Here is a 13,508-nt window from a genome sequence, read left to right on the forward strand (position 1 = left end):
CCCTGAGATCAAGAGTCCAACCGAGCCAGCCAGGTACCCTGATGAAAATATTTTAGGTTGCATGTCTTGTGAATATACCAAAAACTACTCAAGTATAGTTCAAAATGGTGAGTTTTATATGAATACCCCTATTTTCATTTTTTTTCAAAATATATTATTTTTTAAGTTTATTTACTTTTAGAGTGATCAGGGCAGAGGTGGGGGGCGGGCGGGAGCCGGGAGAGAGAATCCCAAGCTGGCTCCATGTTGTCAGTGCGGGACTGGATTCACCAACTGTGCGATCCTGACCTGAACTGAAATCGAATCTGATGCTTAACTGATTTAGCCACCGAGGCGCCCCTCAATTTTCAGTTTTCTTAAGTCAAATTTGGGTAAAGTTCTCTAAAAAGCATGAAATGTGCCTAAAGTAAAAACAGTTTTACTCATGGTTATTCAGTTGTAAATAGTCTAGAGATTGGAGTCAATCTTAGGGATTGTACTCTCATACTTTGTTTTGTTACTAGTTCATTCTTTATTTTTTAATTTTTATTAAGTAACTGTAGGCCTAAGATAGAGCTCAAATCCAGGATTCCAAGATCAAGAGTCACACATTCCACCAACTGAGCCAGCCAAGTGCCCCATTCATATTTTAAATCTCATCACCCTAACAGCAGCCCTACTACCTGTAGTTTTCCATAAATGGTGTAGCTCTGCTTTATCTTCTGATGTAATATATAGTATTAAGAATTTAAGACTGAGCCAAACTTTTTTTCTCAAGAAAGTTACAGCACTTAGTGTTTTTCTGTAAAATGGTGTATCAATCATACTGCTTATTTGGAGACATGAACTTCACTTAAAAAAAATCCCACCTTGTCTCAAGAGAATGTTTTCCCAGAAAAATAAAATCATGTTAAAACCACTGGTTGCATTCTTCGACTGGTCACTATCTACTATGTATATTAATTGGTTTTCCTTTTTCTGTAATGTTGTACTTCAGATTTAAGTAAATATAATTAGAAGCCAAAATGATAGTCAGAATGTCATGGAGATAGTTTCAGAAGGACACTTGGAATCTTAAGGGGCTTCAGAAGATTTATATTTTGTAAATTGAGGGTGTTATTTTCCCTTTAGTTTGTCACTAAAGTAAACAACACACATTAACAATTGGTAAACCCTGAAGCTCATTAATTGGGTGATCTTTTCAAATAAGGTTGACAAATTGATCCAACAATAGTTGGTAAAAAGAAAAAAAAATGCATTCATATTGGCATTAGAGATGAGCTTGAAATAAGGGAAATTGTGCAATTAGCCACTAACAAAACATGACTAGTTGTATCATATCTATACTTCTACATATATCCTCCCAATTACACTGTGAAATAAGTGGTTTTACCTTACCAATGAGTTAACAAATTCTGAGACTAGGACACATCTACAGCCACAACTCCCAGAGGAGAGCAAGAAACTAGTTTGGTTTTAAATTTGTTAGTGTTGAAAATAAAATCTACAAATTCATGATAAAAAAACTCAAATTTATTACAGAATTTAGTAAAGTGAGCTATAACAACTTCTCCCAGAAACCATTTCTTTGTTCTTTTTAATTTTTAAAAAAATGTTTATTTTTTTTTTTAAATTTTTTCAACGTTTATTTATTTTTGGGACAGAGAGAGACAGAGCATGAACGGGGGAGGGGCAGAGAGAGAGGGAGACACAGAATCGGAAACAGGCTCCAGGCTCTGAGCCATCAGCCCAGAGCCCGACGCGGCGCTCGAACTCACGGACCGCGAGATCGTGACCTGGCTGAAGTCGGACGCTTAACCGACTGCACCACCCAGGCGCCCCAAAAATGTTTATTTTTGAGAAAGACACAGAGCCAGAGGAGGGGAGGGGCACAGAGAGAGGGAGACAAAGAACCCAAAGCAGGCTCTAGGCTCCGAGCTGTTTGCATAGGGTCTGACCTGGGGCTCGATCCCAGGAACCGCAAGGCCATGACCTGGGCTGAAGTCGACTCTTGACTGACTTGAGCCCCCAGGCGCCCATTTTCTTTATTTTTTTAAGCATGCTTCACACCCAGGCTGCAGTCCAACATGGAGCTTGATATGAGAAAATCAACCAGTTCTCCAGAAAGTTTTGGGTACTGAATGTTTTAAAAAACATGATGGGAACAGTTTTTAAAGGAGGCTGGAAACGTCAAGCCTATTTAGGAAATTGGGGAAATGGTCCAGCTTTATCTAAGAGCTTGAAATAGCACTGAGTGGAAGTGAAATATTTTTAAGCCATTAATTTGAGATGTAGTAAGATAGAAGACAGGTGATTGGGGAAAATCTGAACATTATGAATGGTGTTGAATACCACGTGTACTTCAACTCTGTTCTACAGTCACTGGTAAATACTATTAACACAAAGTATCATTACCTGTGACAAAATCAGAATTAAGGTTTTTTCTCTCAATCAGGTTACAATTATAGCACCCTATCCACCACCACCAATTTTTCAACCACTCAGAAGGTTCTGGGGATATAAAGATATCCTATAATTGCAATCTACAACTAACTACAGGGTGATTTTTAAGTTATTTTTGAGATTCTGTATTATACTGTGTTTTAATGAGTAGACTGAAGGCAAGGGACTCAGTAATAATAACTGGCTAAACTGCATAAAAGTACAGATTCTTTTAATGACACTTCTGTTTATACAAGTATAACATCCGGAAGGTACTGAAAGATTAATTAAAACATCTTGTTTTTCATCTAAACTCTCCATCTCTGTGACAAAGGGAATGTATCCATTGGGCACAAATTTGTTTTGTAAGCGTATTCCTCCAGCTTCAAGTAACCTAATCTAGTTTTGTGTCACATTTTTCATCTTTACATGGGCGTAAAAAATAGTAACTACTTTAAGTTCCTAAGCAATACGTATTCAAAATAAATTCAAAGTCCTATTTACCTTCTAATGGAGTTTGGGCACCGATTATGCAACTGTGCCTTGGTTAAGTAACCCGGCGGGCCGGTTGAGTCGGCCTCCACACCCCGCCAAAAAGAATGTAACGTTAATGTCTCAAACTAGACTCCACAGGCTAGCTACCTCTAACACTCTAACATCCTTTTGCTTTAATCCTTTAGCCATAATCACCATTTGAAATCCAAGACACTAAATGAAACACCATACAGCTCTCTCCAGTTTTTCTAAGGTCACAAAAGTGTTAAAAATCCATCAGCCACCTTATTCTCTTAGTAACCCCCTCATTCTACATCTATAATGCTCGGTTTAACACATCTTGAGTCTTCACACCATCTCATCTTTACGCAGCTTTGTCAAAGCAAATAAACACTTACTGAATACTCCTGAAAACACTAGTATTTCCAATAGTTTAGAAAAAGTCTGGGTTGAGAGCTACAAGAAACTATGACCTAAACTTCACAACTAATTTGTATCCATTCTTAACGGTTTGGGGGAGCCCAAGTCAATGTTTTTCCCACCCTTTCAACTTTCCTTTAATTAGCAACACATACAAAAGGGAAAGTAAAAAACGAGGGTAGCGACACCAATACAGACTTAAGATTTTTAACCTAAACAACATGAAAGCGCAAAAGCATCCGAAGGGTCTCCCAGCAGAGTCTAGGACTACCGCCCCGTTCGTTGCCGAGCTCCCTCGCAGTTTCGGCAAGGGCAGGAAGGAGGCCCACTCTCCCACCGAATGATGATGCCCCGGCGACTTGAGAAGCGCAGGCAGGCCTGGCAGCCAGGGACCGGCACACAGCAGCTCTTGGAAAACAAAGCCGTCGCCCGAAACCAAAGGCCTCAACTGGCACCGAGAGCCCCCAGGGAGCGGTCAGGCGTCTTATTCTGTACTAGCCCTCCCCACAACCTCCCTCCCAACGGGGCGACACTCGGCAGTCGCTAGGCAAGGCCCAACCAGTCTCCAGAACGCACTCCAGCAAGCCCACCGGGAGAGCCAAGGCCACCTCCTAGCCCCTGTGGGGAAAATGGCGCCTGTCATCCCTTCTCCCTCCCGGCTAGTCACAAGGACCATCCTCCCTCCCTCGCTACAAAATGGCGCCTCCCGCTGAGGCCCCAGAATCGGCATAAATCACTTGTCAACGAGGCGGTGTCGGTCTAGGATGAGCGGTTCTGCCAACCAGTCAGACACGGGAACTTTGATTCCGCACTTTGCACAAGCCACTCAGGCGCTAGCTGCAAGGCCAGATGAAACTGACGTCAAGAAAAGGAGGCGTGAATAAGGCGGTCTCCTTTCGCGTTGCCTTAATTTGAGCCAATGGCAAGCAGGAAGCGTCTTGTGAGTGACGTAATGCCCGCCCAATGGAGGCTGGGGGCGGGCCTCAGACTGGCTATGCGGGTTACGGGGCCTGGGGGCCGGGCGGCTGTTTCCTGTCCTGGTGCATGGTGGTCGGACGAAGGAATTGTTGGAAAATTTTCTCGGAGGTTCGTATATAAATGTGTTTTTACCCAGTGTGCATTATTCTCCGCCCGGCCGCCGCCCTCAGCGCGGCGGCGCGGGCCCGCTCGGGCCCGGGCTCTGACTCCGGCTGCTCAGCCTTCGCCGCAGGCCCTGCCGATCCTACGGCCGGCCTCGGTAGCGGCGCCTGGGTAGAAGCGGAGTTTATTAATAACCCGCGGCCGCCACTCTAGGGCGGCGGAGCTTTTCTCGCTGAGAACGCAACCCCCCCCCCCCCCCCCAACCTAGTCTCTGCGCGGTGCGCCCCGCCTGTTCCCCTCAGGGGACCGCCGAGGGGGAGGGAGTGAAGGAGGGGAGGGTGGAGCCCTCGGGAGCCTGGAGGCGCTTCTCGGCTTGACCTCCGCGCGGGGCGAGTCCCCAGACGCCGCCTAGGCGAAGCTCCTCCGGCTGGGACGCCGAGGCACGGTCAGCTCCAGGCCCCAGCCCAGCCTGGCGCCGGCGGCAGGACTGGCCAAGGGCCCTCTCGGGATCCTGCCTGCGGATCGCACCCAGAATTTCGTCCCGCCCAGATCGTGCACAGATTTCTTGTTTTCTCACTTTTTTTTTTCTTCCACTTTTAGATTACTGAGGCCTAACATGGAATATTGGAAATTGTCAGTTTTCCTTGCCATTTTTTCTCGGTTTTGGCCAGAGTTAACGAATCTTTCAGTTGCTTTGTACTATGTTACCGTGGAACGGGAACCAATTTTTATTCCCTCCGCTTTTGCTATTTTGAACATTTTAAGCGTTTTAACCGCATTAACGAAGTTAAGCAAAAAATAGGAAAGAATACCATTGCTAAACCCATTATATTTGTTTAAAATCAACTTCAGCCGTTGCTTTTAGAAGTGTCTAATCAGCTGGTATAATAATGAAGTGGGGATGTGGTGAAAAATTGTAGGTTCAAAGTTGTCCTTTGGGTGATAGTGTTTTGCTGAATTAAGAAAAATCTGCAGTTAACAGAAATCTGCAGTATTTAATACTTGCTCTTACTGAGTGCCTAGTTTAAGTTCATTGTTAAAGTGTCTAGTAAGAATAGATGATCAGATCGCTAAATACGATGCATAACTAATTTCTCCAGGCGTATTTTGACTACTTAGGAAATTATTTGGCCATTTACAAATACTTGATCGGCTGTTTTTTCTATAGCCCCCTTTTATTTTTTAAAAATAATATCTTTATTGATATAACTTACATATCTTACACTTCACCCATTTGAAGTATGTAATTAGGTAGGTTTAATAAATTCACAGTTGTGCTACCATCACCACAATCCATTTTAAAACACGTTCATCACTTCAAAATGAAACTGTACCGGTTAAGTTACTCCTCATTTACCCATAAACCTTCCCCAACCACTAATCTACAGATTTGCTTATTCTGAACATTTTATATAAATGGAATCACGTAGTATGTGGGCTGTTGTGACATTTTTTCACAGCATAATGTTTGCAAAGTTCATTAATGTTTTAACTTGTGTCAGTACTTCATTTCTCTTTATTGCCAAGTATTATTTCATTGCATGGACATAACTTTTATTCATCCATTCATCTGTTGGTGGACATTTGGGTTTTCACTTCTTGTGATGCATAATGCTGCTGTGAACATTTGTGTACAAGTGTTTGCGTGAACATGTGTTTTCTATTCTCTGGTCTAAGTACCAAGGAGTAGAATTTCTTGGTTGTATGGTAACTCTGCTCAACCTTTTGAGGAACTGTCAAACTCTTCCAAATTGTCTACACCATTTTATATTCCTCTCAGCAGTGTTTGAGTGTTCCCATTATTCCATATCTTGCCAACCCTTGCTATTCTGATGGTAGCCTTCTGGGTATGAAGTGGTATCTCTTATTGACTTGCATTTCCCAGTGGCTAATGGTGTTAAGCATTTTTTTCATGTGTTGATTGGCCATTGTGTATTTTCTTTGGAAAAATGTCTATTTGGATCTTTTGTCCATTTTTAAATTGGATGTTTATTATTGAGTTGTAAGACTTCTTTACATAAAAGTCTTTATCAAATAGATGGTTTGCAAACTGTCCATAGCCCTTTGCTATAAGTTGGGATATTGTGAAGTGAACATTCATCACATTCTTCATGGAAAGATGACCTAGCTGGATTGCAGAATTATGCCTCCAGTATTACTTCAGCTTATATTTATAAAATGTATGCAGTTTATGATCATGTAAGGAGAACTTTCTGAGGCCTGAGGTCTTCTTCATTACTTAATTTTGAAATTTTTATATAGGTTTTTTTATGTTTATTTTTGTTTTTTAAAGTTTTTATTTATTTTGAGAGAGCAAACAAGAGTGGGGAAAGGGCAGAGAGAGAGGTTGAGAGAGAGAATTCCTAGCAGGCTCTGCACTGTCAGCATAGAGCCTGATGTGGTGCTCAAACTCACATACCATGAGATCATGACCTGAGCTGAAATCAAGAGTCAGATGCTTGACTGACTGAGCCATCCAGGTGCCCCAAGTTTTTGGGGTTTTTTTGTTTGTTTTTTTTAAATCTGAGGTTTTACTTAGTTCTGAGTCTTTTTGCTCCTGGCTTGGTTTCAGGACATAATGATTTCTTAAAGACTTGGGTTGTGTTCTGTCCTTGCTCCTTCCTATGCTTAATTTGCATTTATTTTATTTTATTATTTTAAAAAATTTATTTACTTAGAGAGAGAGTGCAAGCAGGGTAGGGGCAGAGAGACAGTGAGAGAGAGAATCCCAAGCAGGTTCTGCACTGCAAGCACAGAGCCCAACACGGAATTGGATCTCAGAAATGTGAGATCATGACCTGAGCTGAAATCAAGAGTCAGACGCTGAACCGACTGAGCCACCCAGGTGCCCCTAGGATAGTGTTTTAAACTTTATTGTACTATCAAAATGATTTTGCTTTTAAGATGGATTTAGACTGAGAAAGCTCCCTCTCCCTCATAAAAAAAAACAACAACCCAGAAAACAATAATACACTTTTATCCACAGTTTTCCATAAATCTAATCCTAATTTAAAACTATGCTGCAGTGAGAACTCTGCAGCCTGTGGGAATAACTTGTCCATTAATGTGTAGACACAGGCATTTAACTCCAAACTACTTTTGTGTGTGTGTGTACTTAAAATTCCACTTTACTTAGCACTTAATTTTGGGTAGGCACTGAGTTAAATGGTTTGTTGAGTGGCTTACAGATATACATAAAACTATTCATTATGAACCTAAGGCAAATACTAGAGTTCTCCCTGTTTTGCAGGTGAGTTAACTGAAGTTTGGAGTAACTTGTCCAATTATTACACAACAAAGCTAGGACTTGAATCAATGATTGGCTCAAGCCTAGTCTCTCAGCTGAGTTATTCAGTAACATACCAAGTACCTACCTCTTTAACTTCTTTAAATTTTAAAATATAAGATGTCTGGGGGAAAAAATAAGGTGTCTGTAGCTCTAGAATGATAAAATATTTTGAGTGCTGTACATAATCTGGCATAGCAGGGATATTATTGTGTTATTTATGCACATCTTTATTTTTTAAAAATTGTTTAATGTTTATTTTTAAGAGAGAGAGTATGAATGGGTGAGAGGCAGAGAGAGAGGGAGACACAGAATCCAAAGCAGACTCTAGGGTCTGAGCTGTCAGCACAGAGCCTGATGGAGGACTCGAACTCATGAACTGTGAGATCATGACCTGAGCCAAAGTCAGACACTCAACCGACTGAGCCACCCAGGTGTCCTGATATTTGCACAACTTTTAACGATGGATGTCTTTGGCCATGTATTGAAAAATAGAGATCTTCTATCTAGTGTGGATGTAATGGTCACAAGAAGTTAGAATTATTAAAATTAATTGCAGTTTACATATGCTATATACACACCCAATACAGTAGCATATGATAAAAAGTGTGGCACCATGAAAAGAGCATTGGAATAAAAGACGATGTAGTCTTTAGTCCTGTCTCAGTTAACTAGCCATGTCCTTATACAAATTGTATTCATTTGGTCAACAAATATTTAGTAAGTGTATACTATGCGCCAGGCATTCTTATAGGCACTGAGAGTTCAGAGGTGAACAACATAGATGGAGGCCCAGCCATGATGGAACTTAGAGTTCACTTAGAAATTCTGTTAAGTACTATTGAAGGAGCTAGAGTTCTGTGGTAAAGAATAAGGGGATGGTGGTAGAATGGATATTTTAGATAGGTGACATAGTATGTGCTAAAGCAGAAAGGTCAGCATGGCTGGATGTATACAATGGAGGACATTTGTAAAGCACTGTGCAACATGAATTATGTTAAACTCATTAGATATTTATTGAATATATAACTTTTTTTTTTAAGTAGGCTTCATGCTCAGCCCAGAACCCAGTGCGGATCCTGAACTCACCGCCCTGAGATCAAGACCTGAGCTAAGATTGAGTTCAATTCTTAACAGACTAAGCCACCCAGGTGCCCTGAACATATAATCTTAGGTGTCAAAATTTTAAAGACCCATAGGACACAGTGCCTACCTTAGAAGACTTGTAGTCTAATTGGGCAGACTGGATGTGGAGATTAAAGTTTTGGACTTTAAAAACTTTAAAGTTTTTAAACTTTAAAGGAGGGGTGACTCTGCGGCTCAGTCGGTTTAAGCATCCAATTCTTGGTTTCGGCTCTGGTCATGATCTCAGGGTTTGTGAGTTTGAGCCCCTCTGAGCTGACAGTGCAGAGCCTGCTTCGGATTCTCTTTCTCACTCTCTTTCTGCCCCTCCCTTGCGCACTGTCTCTGTCTCTCTCAAAAAAAAGAAAAGAAAAAAAAAGACTGTAAGAGGAGAGAGGAGCAGTAGATAATGAAACAAGCCTTACAGTCACAAACGAGGTCCATAGACCTCACTTTCCTCACCTGTAGAAAGAAAACTGGCATGTTTTGGGGTGCCTGGGTGGCTCAGTTGGTTAAGCATCCAGCTTCAGCTCAGGTCATGACCTTGTGGCTTGTGAGTTGAAGTCCTGCATCAGGCTCTGTGTCGACAGTCAGAGCCTGGAGCCTGCTTTGGATTCTGTGTCTCCTCTGCCCCACCCCTGCTTGTGCTGTCTCTCTCAAAAATAAAACTTTAAAAAAACAACAACAACAACACACAAAAACTGGCATATTTTGAGTACATCTGAAGTGCTAGGGCTTTATATACATTGTTTCACTTTTTTTTTTTTTTTTTTAACATTATTTTACTTCTGACAACAGTCCTATCAGACGGGTATTCTCCCATTTTTTCAAAAGAGAAAATGGGAATTCAGCAGCAGGTTAATTGCCTAGGAGCTGAGCAAGGAGTCAGATGCTAGAATACCAGCAAATTATTAAGCCATATACAGTTGGAATCTATGATAATAAAAATGTGACTAGTATCCATAGTGACCTGGGCTCCAAGCCAAATAACAGCAAATACTATAGGATTCAAATGATGACTGAGATCTGGCTAGTTGGGGACAGAGGCACCATGGAAGAGCCGGTGACAATTAAAAGCTCTTCCCTGTGCCTAGACTGCTCTTTCTACTCTTCCTATTCCTAGGAAATGTTTACTTATCTTCTTATGCCCAAATTTCCATGTCATCATCTTTGCATCCTGAGGAAAGTTAGGTGCTCCTTACTCTGTTAATGCCTCTGTTTATAATAACTTTTTTAAAAGTAGTTTTATTTTTTAAAGCCATGAGAGTCATACATGGTAAATATTTTTTTAACTTATAGAATGTGTACAGTAAAAATTAAAAGTCCCTTACCCACTCCACCACATCTCCTAATCCCATTTCTGGGAGGTAACCACTTGAATTTTTAAATGTATATACAAGCATATGCAGATGTTTATATACATTTAAAAAAATTTTTTTTAACATTTATTCATTTTTGAGAGAGAGAGAGAGAGAGAGAGAGAGAGAGAGCATGAGCAGAGGAGGGGCAGAGAGAGAGGGAGACACAGAATCCGAAGCAGGCTCCAGGCTCCGAGCTGTCAGCACAGAGCCCGACACAGGGCTCGAACTCACAATCTGTGAGATCATGACCTGAGCTGAAGCCGGACGCTCAACTGACTGAGCCAGCCAGGCGCCCCTATATACATTTTTAAAAACATGAACGCAGTCATACCATACATAAATACTTCTTCTGCAATTTGCTCCCCCCCCCCACTTACAATATATTTTGGACATATTTCTTACCATTTCATATCCCATTCTTTTTCATGTCTGCATGTTTCATTTATGAATGTCCTATAGTTTATTTAATTTGTCCTTTGGGTGCACTTTTAGATTGTTGACTAATTTTTGCTATTATAAATAATACTACAATGAACTTTGCACACTTAAGAGAGTGTCTAAGTCCCAAGAAGAATTACTTTGTTGAAAATTGCATTTAAAATATTGATAAGTAGGGATGCCTGGCTGGCTCAGTCAGGAGCTCGTGACTCTTGATCTCGAGGTCATGAGTTGAGCACCACATTGGGTATAGAGATTACTTAAATAAACTTAAAAAATAAAAAATAAAATATTGGTAAGTGGTACCAAGTTGTTCTAATTATTGTGGTCCCTCCCCTAACATTGTGTTTAATTACCTGTTTTCACTTGTCTCGCACCATGGAATGAGTTTCTTAAAGACAAGAACTTCTTTTTACTTCTCTGTATATCTAAAGGGTTGTGTGCACACACACACACACACACATATACACATATACATGTGCATATACACACACACACATGTACATGTATACATATACTACTCAAAATATCAGTCCTGGGTATTTATCCAACAAATGTATATATATTTTTAGTAGTTGATCATGGTAAAGGTAAAGACCTATAGGAGAATAATAGGAGATGAAATTTGAAAAATGGATAGAACCCAGACTGGAGAGTAGCCTGAATGTCAGACTAAGGAACTGGAGTTTAGTTCTATAAGTAGTACAACTATAAAAGATCATGGGGGAGGGGCACCAGGGTGGCTCAGCCTCCAACTGGTGATTTCACAGTTCATGGGATGGAGCCCCACATCAGGCTGTGTGCTGACAGCATGGAGCCTGCTTGAGATTCTCTCTCTCCCTCTCTGCCCCTACTCCACTTGCACTTGCTCTTTCTCTCAAAATAAGAAATAAACATTAAAAAAATTTATTTATTTAAAAAAATAAAGTAACCCAAATTGGAATTCATCATGCTAGTGATTTTTGTAAGAAAGTTGATGCTGAATAGAGAAATCCATACACGCAATTTTCAGAGAAAAAGGCCTTGCTTGGCCTTCTATCAAGACTTGGTGAATATATGTATGTTTATATATTTAAAAAGTATATATAAAGCCTTGGGCTTTTCTGAGAGTGTCAAATAATCCAGTAGCTCATGTAAGAGTTGCTGGGCCAAATGGTTAGAAGATTGACTTTGCTACTTATGTTGTGAAGTTAAGGATACTGTTTATTTTTATTTTTTTAAGTTTATTTATTTTTGAGAGAGAGTGAGCAGGGGAGGGGCAGAGAGAGCAGAGGAGAGAAGAGAGAATTGGAGCCGGATGCAGGGCTTGGATTCATGAACTATGAGATCATGACCTGAGCTTTGGCTCAGGGGTCAGATGCTTAACCAACTGAGCCACCCAGGCACCTCTAAGGATACCATTTAACTTTTCTTGAGTTTCATTTTCTTCATCTGCAAAACTGGGATAAAATGGTTCTTTATTCATAGGATTGCTAGAGGAATTAAATGAATTAGTAATGTCTGGCATATGGTAAGTTTTATGGAAGGGTTAGTTATTATCTTTATCATTTGATATTTAATATATTAGTATTATTAATATTCTTATTAATCTATTAAATAATATTAGTATCATTAAGTACTAGAATTTTCGTCAATATTGGTGGGACATAAGGGTGCCTGGATGCCTCAGTCTGGTTAAGTGGCCAACTTCGGCTCAGATAATGATCTCAAGGTTTGTGGGTTCGAGCCCTGCATTGGGCTCTGTGCTGAAAACTCAGAGCCTGGAGCCTGCTTTGGATTCTGTCTCTCTCTCGTGCTCTGTCTTTCAAAAATAAGTAAACATTAAAAAATTTTAAAAAATATATTGGTGGGATGTAGAATGTGAGGAGGTTATGGCTAGAACAAGACCAGAGGATAGAATGACCAACTTGTCTTGATTTGCTCAAGACTATTCCAGTTTTAAAACCAAGTCCCCCACTTAAAGTGGAAAGTCCCATATTCGGGGAAACTCCTCAGTCTTGGGCCAATTGGAATGGCTGTCCAACCTGCTGGAGAAGTTACTAGAGTCTAGATTGTGATGTTTGCACTCTGGGGAAATGGGAGAGTACTAAAGGTTTTGAGACAGAGAACTGCTATGATTGGATTTAAAAGCACTTGGACTGCTATGGAGATTACACTGAAGGAAGGTAGGAGTGGACTTTAGGAGGCTGATGTAATAATCCAAGTGGGTAATGGTAGCCTCAATTAAGACAGTCTAATAGAAGTGAATGAATTTGACAGGTATTTAGGAAATAGAGTGATAGTTCTTAGTGATTGGCTGGAGAATAAGGGAGATTTCAGCTACTGGGCTGGTGATTGCATTTGTTAGAGGTAGAAATGCAACAGGAAAATTTCATGGGAAAACCTGTTGGGATGGAGGTGACTATAGACCATGGAGGTCATTGAGGCCAGTAAGCAATGAGACATATAGATAGATCAACAGCTCTTTAAGAGAAAGGACTAGATAGATTTTAGAGAGCTTGCAAGTTTCAGAGATCTTTGAAGCCATGCGAATGGATGCGATTGTTCAAGAGGAAAAGTGCATAAAATGAAAAAACAAACTAGGACAGAAACTTGAGGATCCTACATATTTAGGACCCCATAGGAGAATCTGGAAAGGGTTAGCTAGGAAGTTGGAGAAACCCAGAAGCATGTGGATGCCACAGAAGCCAAAGCAAGACATTGTTCCAAGGAGATAAAGGTCAGTGGTATTGAATCAAGTATGATACAACTGAAAAATAGCCATTACATTTTTTAAATGTTTAACTGTTGTCATATTAGGTCCTTTTTTAAACTTCCTAAAAATCTGAGGTATAATCTTCAGTATGCATTTGATGAGTTTTAGCAGTTGTATTCGCCCAGATGGT

General features: G+C 40.5%; 1 protein-coding gene across 5 annotated transcripts in view; it reads left to right on the top strand.

Annotated features, from left to right (window-relative positions):
* The first annotated feature begins 4,337 nt into the window (after window positions 1-4,337).
* ZNF143 (zinc finger protein 143) overlaps window positions 4,338-13,508 on the top strand; it is a 56,089-nt gene continuing 46,918 nt past the window's right edge. For all 5 annotated transcript variants that reach the window (XR_003972237.1, XM_030331600.1, XM_030331602.1 and 2 more), the window contains exon 1: window positions 4,338-4,422. The gene's annotated coding sequence lies outside the window, so the exon portion shown is untranslated. The remainder of the gene's footprint in view (window positions 4,423-13,508) is intronic.

This window comes from Lynx canadensis, chromosome D1 (assembly GCF_007474595.2).
Source record: "Lynx canadensis isolate LIC74 chromosome D1, mLynCan4.pri.v2, whole genome shotgun sequence".
In the NCBI taxonomy this organism is placed as follows: domain Eukaryota; kingdom Metazoa; phylum Chordata; class Mammalia; order Carnivora; family Felidae; genus Lynx; species Lynx canadensis.